A 9,209-nucleotide genomic window follows, 5' to 3' on the forward strand; every position below is an offset into this window, starting at 1 on the left:
AATGCAAGCATTTGTCTTGCTTTCCTAAATGAACTTTTCCACAAAGTAACCAAAGAGTAGTTTCTTTTTATAGCAGCATTACAGACAATAAATAAAGAAGGAATGATAGAGTAATATCATTTTGTAACTGATAACAAGTTAACTGATTATCAGCATTGCTAACATCATGGAAGGGAAATCATCATTATATGTCTCCAGGTAGAGCACAATTCCACCTATGAAGTGAAGGGAAGGAGGAAGAGAAGAAGAAGAAGAAAGAGAAGGAGAAAAGGTGAGAAGAAAGAAAAGGAAGAAGGCGGAGACTTGAAATCTAGTAAAGGATCTAGAGTCAGCCACTAATTTACAGGAAAATATAGAGACCAGAGGAACATGGTTAACTATACCAAAGGAATATGATCAGCAAAATCCAGACAATGCAAACTTTACAGTAGAAGCAACTTGATTTTTTCAACAAATAAATGGCAAAGACACAAAAAGAAAAATAAAGAATAAATCTACAAAGTAAAAAAGACCTAAAAGATCTATAAATCTGCATACTGTGTAGGCTGAGAAAACATTTATGAACTTTATGAGACAATTGGATAATTGAACTCTGGGTATATGATGACATTAGGAATTATTGTTAATATGTTAGATATGATAATAATACTGTGATGGTATTAAGACAAAAAATTCACTTAGTACTCAAGTCTTGATTTCTAAATACTATTTACCAATACTACAAGGAACCAGGGATTGTTGGAGAATTATTTGAAATTAGGATTAGAGCAAGAAAAGTACAAGATGATCCTGGAACATCTTATTCCAGAGAATAATGAAGTCCCCAGGAATGAGAAAGACACATACATCAGTATGACACAGGAACCCAGTTTGATGCAATTTCTGCTGCCCAAACCTAGTACAATATATCATCAAAATGAATAGTGACAAGAACAAATTACAACATTTTCAGTGAAAAGAAGTCCATAGAAATACACAAATCAATAAGCAAAGAAAGTAACAAATAAAAGGGGGGAGAAGGAAAACTTTTTCAAAATAGAATGTCAATAAATATAGAAGGAACAGAAGAATTGTAAAATCAGTTTTGTATTCAAGATACTAATAGTTGGCTCAGGCAGAAATCATCCTTTTACCCATTTCACCAATAGGTAAAATTTTATTCAGGATAAGAATATGTATGTCATTTCAAAGTATTTACTTAGACACTACTTGGTAATTACAAAGGAAGCAGGTAAGTCTTTACAGTGGGGAAATCTGGCAGATACCATCATTACAAATTGACCAAAGTCTACATTGAATCCTGGTTTAGGGGAAAAACTTTGCTATAAAGTACAATGTTGAGAGAGTCAATGAAATTTAATATGACTGCATATTAGATACATATTGATGATTAGAATTTTTTTCTTTGAAAAAAAATATGCTGATATATCTGGTCGTAGATGGATGGAAGGAGAGAGGGTGAGCAAATGTGACAAAATTCTAGCAATAGGTGAATGGTTAAATCTGGTTGAAGTTGATATGAAATTTCATTATAAAAATTCTTACAACTTATATGTAGGCCCCAAATTTCTTTGAATTTAGCTATTTTTAAACTAAAAATAGCATTTTTCCAACTTAATCTATATATTCAATACAATCCAAATCAAAATCCCAGCAAGTTTTTCTATGAATATAAACAGACTGATTCTAAAGTTTATGTGGAGAGGTGAAAAGCCCAAGATAGCCAACACAACTTCAAAAGAGAACAAAGCTGGAAGACTGACACTACCCAGCTTCAAGACTTATTATGATACAGTGATCAAGATAGTGTGGTATTGGTAAAAGAATAGACAAATGGATCAATAAAACAAAATAGAAAGCCCAGAAATATATATAAAGATAGTCAATTATCTTCAACAAAGGAGCAAAGGCAATACAATGGAGCAATAAAAGTCTACTGGAGATGGTGTTGGAACATCTTGTCATTCAGATGCAAAAAACTGAATTTAGACCCAGAACTTACACCCCTCACAAATTAACTCAAAATGGATCATAGACTTAATTAAATATAAAATACAAAACTAAGAAACTCCTGGAAGATAATACAGCAGAAAACCTAAAATGATCTCAGGCATGATGACTTTTTAGATACAACACCAAAGTCATGTTCCATAAAAGAAATAATAAACTGGAGACTTTATTAAAATTAAAACTTCTGTTTTGTGAAAATCACTGTCAAGAGAATAAGAAGACAAGTCACAGACTGGGGCAAATATTTGCAAAAGACATATTTGATAAAGGACTCTTATCCAGAATATACAAAAACATTAACAGATACCTCACTAAGGATGATATACAGATGGAAAATAAGCATATTTGTAAAGATACTCCACATCATAAGTTATCAGATGCAAATTATAGAGAAATTCTAGAATATACCTATTAGAATGGCCAACATCTGGAACTTTAATAATACCAAATGCTGGTAAGGATGTGGAACAACAGGAACTCTCATTCATTGTTGGTGGGATTGGCCCTTTATATTTACTCAAAGAAGCTGAAAATTTAGTCCACAAAAAGAACTGCACAGGGATGTTTACAGCAGCTTTTTTCATAATTCCCAAAACTTAGAAGCAACCAAGATGTCCTATAGAAATAAATGGACAAATAATATCCCAGAAGATGGAATATTATTCAGCACTAAAAAGAAATGAACTGTCAAATTATGAAAAGACACAGAAAACTTAGATGTATATCATTAAGTGAAGGAAACTAATCTGAAAATGCTATGCATACTGTATGATTCCATCTATATGACATTCTAGAAAAGGCAAAACTACAGAGACAATTAAAGGGTCGGTGTTTTTAGGGTTTGGGGTGAAAATGGGGAAATGAATAGGCCAAACACAAAAGATTTTTAATGCAGTGAAAATACTCTGTGAGATATCATAATAATGGATATATGCCATTGCATACGGGTACAAACCCATAGAAGGTACAATAGCAAGGGTGAACCCTGAAGTAAACTATAGACTTTGGGTGAAAAACAATGTGTCACTGTAGGTTCATCAGTTGTAACAAATACATCTTTCTTGTGGGGACTGTTGATGATGAGAGACAATGCTCAAGTCAGGGTAGGGAGTATATGAAAAATCTTTGTACTTTCTTTCAGTGTTTCTGTGAACCTAAAATTGCTCTAAAAAAGAAAATCTTTTAAAAAGTACACAGAACAGAGGGGAAAGAGTAAAGTTTGGGGTAATGGAAATGTCCTGTATCTTGAGTGTAGTGATGGTTTCAGTAGAGTGTATAGCTGTCAAGACTCATAGTGCTTATACTTTAAATGGATTTACTTTCTTGTATATTAATTATACTTAAGTAAAGTTATTTTTCAAAGTACACATAAATTGAGAGCAATAAAACAGTTCTCTTCTGAACATAATTATGAGGAAAGAACAAATTTTGTTGACTCCATATAAATTTATATAATTTCCATTAAAAAACATTCCCATTTTAGTCCAGTTCTTTCCAGACTAGTAGTGTACTGAAAATGCTAAATAATGAAGCCCTCCAGCATACATCATTGTGGTCAGTTCACCACAAATTTAATTTATGAAAAATTATTTTGCAACTCTTTTTCTCTGTATGAATATAATCTAATTATTAACAGGAACTTTGAAAAAAGTTAAAATATAACATGAACTACTTCACTTAAGTAGTAAATACTTCTTGTAAAGTATTAAGAACTAAAAATAATGGAAATAACTGTCTATAGTATGAATGAGGAACGCTTTCCAAATAAATAAGCACTGAATGAGTACAGCAGTGAAATAATTTAATTTCAGAGCCTGGAAGGAACATGGAATGTCAAGATGCATGACAGAGAAAAGTTAAGTTTGAGAAATTTAGGAAACAAAATGCCCAATGGTAGAGAATGCGTTCTATGTATTTATATGTGTGTGTATATAATTATATTGTTAAAAGAAAAAAACAGCATATAATCAACAGTGAAAAATATAAATTCATTTTAATTTATATACAAGAAAAAAACACCTGAAAATTTATAGAACAAAATGAAAACAATAATTGTCTCTTGGTGGTAGGGATATGGGTGATTGTTAGATTCTTAATCTTTTTGTTTATTTAATTATTCTGGTTTATCTACAGTGAGAATGTGTTTCTTATAAATTCAAACTAGAAATAAAAACACTTTTAATTCCTTTCATACAAATTAAACTACAAAAAAATACTGATTTAAGAAAAGAATCCTTATCTCTTAAAGATATATGCTGAAATATTAATGGGTAAAATATTCTGATGTCTAGAATTCATTTAAAATCACATGAAACAGGAGAAAGTGGAACAGTGGTAACAAACAAAATTGGCCATAAGGTGATAGTTATCAAAGCTGGATGACAGGTACATGAAGGTTCATTATATTCTTCTGTATATGCTTCTTTCGTATATGCTTAACATTCTCCACAACAAAAGGTTTTTTTTTTTCTTTTTCTAAAGATTTTATTTATTTATTCATGAGAGACACAGAGAGAGGGAGGCAGAGACACAGGCAGAGGGAGAAGCAGGCTCCATGCAGGGAGGCCTGACATGGGACTCGATCCCGGGTCTCCAGGATCACACCCTGGGCCAAAGGCAGGCACCAAACCGCTGAGCCAACCAGGGATCCCTCCACAACGAAAAGTTTTAAAAGATAAGCCAACTGAATAAAGAGTTTGGTTAAAGCAATCTGTGTTGACAACACCAAAAGATGCTAATGCAGAGATGTAATATCTCAGTGACATCTCTGCTCAGGGCCTTTCAGAGGAGGTCCCTCAGGCGAGGCAGCACATAGAACCCTCTCTTGAACCACCTGGGCATCATGCACTCTGGGCCATGCACTCCAGGCCATGCCCTAGCACCTTCTTCAAGAGCCAATTGTCACTTCTTCTGTGAAGACTTCCTGACTACACTACAGCCCCCAGGTGAAAGTAAACATTCCACTTACTGCATCTTGACAATAGTATGTTTTCTTGGGTTGTGTGGGTTTGTTTATAATACTTGACTCCTCACCCCAACCATAAGCCCTTCACAGGGATTACTCATCTCTGTATCCCTAGGTCAGAACCTTACGGTTATATAAACATTTATAGAATCAACTCTTTCTCTGAGTTTCTTCCTCATTTGTGTGAATAAGTCAGATTTCTCAAGATTAGAAATTCATTTGATCCTTTTAGGTCCCTGAAAGACTGTCACTACAGGATTACCTTGGTTCCCAGCAAAGGAGTGGGTGCCAATCTCATATCCCAAAGTTCCAAAGCCTGCCTTCTCCCTCTGCCTGTGTCTCTCCCTCCTATCCCAAAGGACCTCCTCTGAAAGGCCCTGAGCAGGTTCCTGTTGATTTTGATATTGGATAGGCAATCCCAAACAATAGGATTCTTTTATCTCAGATAAGTGGACCCCAGGAAATTTATCATACATCCGCGAATAGGAAACTGGAGAGTAGATATGAACAGATAGAACAATGTAGAACTATAACCAACCACACAGAAAAATTCCTGAGTTTTCACTTAAGCTGAGAACAATCTTTAAGAATAAGAAATAGTGAAAGAGATTATAAGGGAAAGGAGGGGAACTGAGTGGGAAAAATTAAGGAGAGAGACAAACCATGAGAGACCCCTAACTCTGGGAAACAAAGGGCTACAGAAGGGGAGGTGGGCATGGGGATGGGGTAACTGGGTGACGGGCAATGAGGAGGGCATTTGATGGAATGAGCACTGGGTGTTATACTATATGTTGACAAATTGAATTTAAATAAAAATAAATAAACAAATACAAATTTTAATATTTTTTGAAAAAGAATAAGACTCTTCTGAGTTCTTTTCCAATAAACTTATCTGGAAAGTGAAATTGTCATTTCCCATCAATAAAGTGGTATAACATGCGAGTCTTCCAAGTTTGATCTATCCACTAGGCCCCACACACATTATTTTCTTACCCACTACTTTATTTTTATAACATGTGCTACTTTGTCTGGTCCGGTTATGGCCTTCTGTCCAAATTCCATGAACCTAAAGGCTCATCAAGTGCCATCTGATGTAGCCCCAAACAATTTCCATTTTCTAAAACTCTTATTACTTTCTCATTTTATCACTTCTTGTTCTGTGTCATAATTATTTTTGTATTTCCTATCCTGAAATGCCTCAAAACTTCTCTGAAAGCATGTGTCATATCTGAGTCCAGGTGAAATGTGTCACTATTTCTGTATGTTGTCTTGCACCTAGCAGGTGCTCTGCAAATAAATGAACTGAAAAATCAATAGATAGATTTGACTAACTAAAAGTTTTCATCAAAATGGGTGTTGATTTTGATATTGGATAGGCATCCCCCAGGTTGCTTTTATTTCCTTTATTTCCCAAAATATTTGCTATAGTCAAGTTTGTGAATAGGGTGGAAATAAGATAGTTTTCCCCAATAGGCCATTAAAATCCAAGCAAAAGCAAAAAAGTTCTTTCAGGAGAGTATCTAGGAAGTCAAATATATGACAACAACATGCAAAATGAAGCCGTTCTTCTTCTTTTTTTTTTTTTTTAAGACGTATTTATTCTTAGAGAGAGAGCACAAGTAGGGGAAGGGCAGGGGGAGAGAGAGAAAGAATCCTCAAGCAGACTCCCTGCTGATTACAGAGCAGGATATGGGGCTGATCTCAGGTCCCCAACGTCATGACCTGAACCAAAACCAAGAGCAGGCCGCTAAAGCTACTGAGCTATTCGGGTGCCCCAAAGTGAAGCTGTTCTTGAAAACTGAATGGCAAACAGTTCTATAATTTTTCAAGTCTAATTATGGGGCTTTTGAGATCCTGGCTGACAGTTTTGCTTCTGTTGGGTATCTGGTGGGACTCTATCTGCTAACTAGGAATGATTGGCATGGTTTTATACATTTTTTAAAAGATTTATTTATTTATTTGGGAGAGACAGAGAGAGTGTGTGTGTGCAGAGAGAGGGGCACAGAGAGAGGGAGAGGGACAAGCAGAATCCCTACTGAGCATGAACCTGACTCGGGGCTCAATCTCATGCCCCTGAGATCGTGACCTGAACTGAAAGCAAAAGTCCCACACTTAACTGACTGAGCCACCCAGGCACCTCTGATTTTACATCTTTAATTTTACTTTAAAAAAAGACATGGCTGCATTCTCTCTTTCTCTCTCTCTTCTCTCCCGGTTTCCCACCTCTTCTCCTTCACTTTCTCTCATTCTTATTCCATCACTCCAAATTCCTTCCCTTCCTACTTCTCTCCTCTCATTCATTCCCTTCTTTATTTCTCTCTTCTTTCCTCACTGTCTCCTCTTTTCCTTTCCTCCTTCTACACCTTCTCCCTCCCATGTAACTCATTTTAAAAATGTGGTACATCAAAGAGTTGCCTGCCTTGGTCTGAAACCTGAACCTAGATCTATGCACTGGGTGGGACAGACACCAGGAAAGTAGGGAGGAGAGAATCAGCTCTAGATAATGGAGTTCCATTCAAAAGGTGTGGCACAAAAAACCCAGTGACAAATGACAAGCGGGCATCTGAGCAAAAATTACCATCAAAGACATATAACATGAGATGGTGGGTTACCCCAAAAGTTGGCTGGGGCATGATGACAGGAGACCAACCTGGGAGCAGGCAATAATTAGAGATCTGGAAGGGAAGTAGACTCAGGGAGTACTTGTAAGGAGGCATAGCAGAGCCTCAGCCATTTGTCTAAGGTTTGTCTTACATGGTGGGATTGACAAAAAACAAGCAGAACTCTGAGTGTTGCAGACCTAGTTCCTGGAGAAATAATCTAGGTTGAGCCTCTTACTGGCACAGGGGAAGAGAACATGAGAAGAAAAAGTTCCCCAAGAGGAAATCAATAAAAGAGCTCAGTTATAGGAGCAAGTGTCATGTGGGCCAAAAAAGCCACCCATGCACAGAACAGGACAAGCTTGGGTTGCTCACCTCATTCTTCCTTATATAACTCAAAAAGGAACAAGGCTGGTTCTAGAAAATGAAGAAGGGATTAGCTTCCAAATAAGGGTTCAGTAGTTGTGAGTCATTCCAAGGAGAGTCAGTGTTCTTAATGGTTATGATCACAGACTACCATACCAGGTAATCTCCTTAGGAGGTGGGAGACCTTGGAAAAGTAATTTACTCTCTCTTTGCCCCAGTTTTCTCATATGTAAAGTGGGGGAAAACAGTATCAATGTCATGTTGTGTGGATTAAACGAATCCTTATTTATAAAAGGATTGGAGGGATCCCTGGGTGGCGCAGCGGTTTAGCGCCTGCCTTTGGCCCAGGGCGCGATCCTGGAGACCCGGGATCGAATCCCACGTCGGGCTCCCGGTGCATGGGGCCTGCTTCTCCCTCTGCCTATGTCTCTGCCTCTCTCTCTCTCTCTCTCTGACTATCATAAATAAATAAAAATCAAAAAAAATTTAAAAAAAAGGATTGGAATTATACTATATGTTGGCAAATTGAACTTCAATAAAAAAATAGATATATATTTTTAAAAAGCATTGGAATAGGGCCTGGCATATAGTTTTGTTATGAATGAATGAATAAGTAAGAAACTTCTCTCCACACTTAAAGACTTTCTTAAAATCTTTCTAGTTATCCAAATCAACTAGATTACAACTAATAGAATCACTAGTTTTTCAGGCAACTGATCCATTTTTCATTTACTGAGCTTAGAACACCGAGCTTGGCCCCAAATTAACACAATGCAACAAAAATTGAGTGTGGGGCCTGCTCCACCTGTGCTTCATGTCTCGAGAAATATACCAGCATCGTTTTTCTATTGCTTTTATGTGAAATGTCAGCCTCATCTTTATCCTCCTTCTTCTCATCCCAATATCCCAGGAGGCAGCACATTAACGTTGAAGAAGACAGGCTGTAGAATTAGCCATAACTGGATTTCAAAATGAATTCTTTGCTTTTTTCCAGCTTGGCAAAGCTGCCTATCCTTTCTAAACTTTAGTTTTACCATATGTAAGTGAGGATAATAATACCCATATCATAGACTTGTTCTGAAGATAAAATGAGATTTTGCATGCAAACGACTTAGTATCCCGCCTACCCATGGCCGATGTTTAATACCTTTTTAGCCTAAAACCATAGATCATAATCCAGTTCAGTCTATCTTTTCAAATGTCTCCTAACTCTGCCCCTCTGCCCCATCCTTCCACTCTACCCTAAATCTTTGTCAGGAGTTTTTGTG

The sequence above is a fragment of the Canis lupus genome, chromosome 34, assembly GCF_011100685.1.
Source record: "Canis lupus familiaris isolate Mischka breed German Shepherd chromosome 34, alternate assembly UU_Cfam_GSD_1.0, whole genome shotgun sequence".
In the NCBI taxonomy this organism is placed as follows: Eukaryota; Metazoa; Chordata; class Mammalia; order Carnivora; family Canidae; genus Canis; species Canis lupus.